Source organism: Brienomyrus brachyistius, chromosome 2, assembly GCF_023856365.1.
Source record: "Brienomyrus brachyistius isolate T26 chromosome 2, BBRACH_0.4, whole genome shotgun sequence".
Classification (NCBI taxonomy): domain Eukaryota; kingdom Metazoa; phylum Chordata; class Actinopteri; order Osteoglossiformes; family Mormyridae; genus Brienomyrus; species Brienomyrus brachyistius.
In genome coordinates this window covers 37709457-37711956 of record NC_064534.1, presented here as the reverse complement: position 1 = coordinate 37711956, position 2500 = coordinate 37709457, and the positions used below count along the sequence as shown (strand labels likewise).

General features: G+C 44.6%; 1 protein-coding gene and 2 non-coding genes across 3 annotated transcripts in view; all 3 read right to left on the bottom strand.

Moving 5' to 3' along the window:
• The window catches only part of LOC125712214 (uncharacterized), a 433528-nt gene that overhangs the window by 157454 nt on the left and 273574 nt on the right, over positions 1-2500 (bottom strand). The window lies entirely within an intron of this gene.
• On the bottom strand, positions 483-601 carry LOC125732540 (5S ribosomal RNA). Its single transcript, XR_007391916.1, has one exon. It is a non-coding gene; the product is annotated as a 5S ribosomal RNA (ribosomal RNA).
• LOC125734938 (5S ribosomal RNA) lies at positions 1677-1795 on the bottom strand. Its single transcript, XR_007394240.1, has one exon. It is a non-coding gene; the product is annotated as a 5S ribosomal RNA (ribosomal RNA).

Sequence of the window (2500 nt, the reverse complement as noted above, 5' to 3'; positions counted from 1 at the left end):
TTAAGCTGGCATTGAAGGGTGTGAATTACCCCGGCCAATCTGTTCTTTTAAATACAGCTTTTAGCAAGTTTTGAAAGGAGAAGAGCAGAACTTGCTATGCCAATAATATCGAGTCTTCTGTGGCGAAGTGCTTTTTGCATAGAAAACAAAGCGGTCAGTTGAAGAGGAATAATATCAGTACTTTGTTTAAAACTGTGTGTAAAAAGCTGTCTCTTTATCATTAACAATAAGTTGTAAAACGTGAATGGGGAGTGACAGTCTTCAAGTTTGTGAGAAGATCGCGCCCTGGTGGAATAAAGGCACGAACAGCTTACAGCACCTAGAATTACCAGGAAGTATTTGGAGTAAAACGGTGTGTAAAAGCTGCCTTTATGAATGAGAGAAATATATATATATATATAAAATAGTAAAATGGAAGGGGAGTGATAGATTTAAATTAATCGTGAAGTGGAGCGCCCCCTGTATAAAGTAAAAGTGAGAAAAGCTTACAGCACCTGGTATTCCCAGGAGGTCTCCCATTCAAGTACTAACCAGACCCTACCCTGCTTGGCTTCCGAGATCGGATGAGATCGGGTGTGTTCAGGGTGGTATGGCCATAAGCGAGAGACGCGACCAAAAACAGCCCTTTTGCATTACACGCGTCTATACATGCCAGTTAGTCCCATTGGATCCTACTCCTGGTTTTTTTTTTTTTTATCTGACTCACACTGCAGCACCACCATCCAATCGGCAGCGCCGGACCCACACCAAACATTCACCAAACTACTCAGCCGGCAGCCTACCACAATTATTCCATTCTTTCCGCATCCGCACACTTCCTTCTTTTTAACTCCTTTTCACTACCGCACAGGTTAATCGCCGCACGTCCCCCGCCGGCAAACATTACTCCTTTGCCTACTGCATGCAGGCTTCTCTTAACGACCCTCTGTTATCAACTCCGCTAACAGCCACAAAATCTCCGCCGCACGAAGCCCACTGGTAGCTGCTGAATCACATGCTTCCCCAAAACGTCGCGCTGTCAGAACACTGGGAGCTACACACACCAACAAGTCCATACTGCAGGCTGCAGCCAGACCTATTTTCTACATTCAAACATCGACGGCCTCTTCTCTCTAAAAATTCACCAGACCGCTTCTACCACCAGCAAAGAAGTTTCCATCCCTAATTCCTCTGTGATTCCCACTAACCTAAACATTAAGCTGGCATTGAAGGGTGTGAATTACCCCGGCCAATCTGTTCTTTTAAATACAGCTTTTAGCAAGTTTTGAAAGGAGAAGAGCAGAACTTGCTATGCCAATAATATCGAGTCTTCTGTGGCGAAGTGCTTTTTGCATAGAAAACAAAGCGGTCAGTTGAAGAGGAATAATATCAGTACTTTGTTTAAAACTGTGTGTAAAAAGCTGTCTCTTTATCATTAACAATAAGTTGTAAAACGTGAATGGGGAGTGACAGTCTTCAAGTTTGTGAGAAGATCGCGCCCTGGTGGAATAAAGGCACGAACAGCTTACAGCACCTAGAATTACCAGGAAGTATTTAGAGTAAAACGGTGTGTAAAAGCTGCCTTTATGAATGAGAGAAAAATATATATATATATAAAATAGTAAAATGGAAGGGGAGTGATAGATTTTAATTAATCGTGAAGTGGAGCGCCCCCTGTATAAAGTAAAAGTGAGAAAAGCTTACAGCACCTGGTATTCCCAGGAGGTCTCCCATCCAAGTACTAACCAGACCCTACCCTGCTTGGCTTCCGAGATCGGATGAGATCGGGTGTGTTCAGGGTGGTATGGCCATAAGCGAAAGACGCGACCAAAAACAGCCCTTTTGCATTACACGCGTCTATACATGCCAGTTAGTCCCATTGGATCCTACTCCTGGTTTTTTTTTTTTTTATCTGACTCACACTGCAGCACCACCATCCAATCGGCAGCGCCGGACCCACACCAAACATTCACTAAACTACTCAGCCGGCAGCCTACCACAATTATTCCATTCTTTCCGCATCCGCACACTTCCTTCTTTTTAACTCCTTTTCACTACCGCACAGGTTAATCGCCGCACGTCCCCCGCCGGCAAACATTACTCCTTTGCCTACTGCATGCAGGCTTCTCTTAACGACCCTCTGTTATCAACTCTGCTAACAGCCACAAAATCTCCGCCGCACGAAGCCCACTGGTAGCTGCTGAATCACATGCTTCCCCAAAACGTCGCGCTGTCAGAACACTGGGAGCTACACACACCAACAAGTCCATAATGCAGGCTGCAGCCAGAACAATTTTCTACATTCAGACATCGACGGCCTCTTCTCTCTAAAAATTCACCAGACCGCTTCTACCACCAGCAAAGAAGTTTCCATCCCTAATTCCTCTGTGACTCCCACTAACCTAAACATTAAGCTGGCATTGAAGGGTGTGAATTACCCCGTCCAATCTCTTCTTTTAAATACAGCTTTTAGCAAGTTTTGAAAGGAGAAGAGCAGAACTTGCTATGCCAATAATATCGA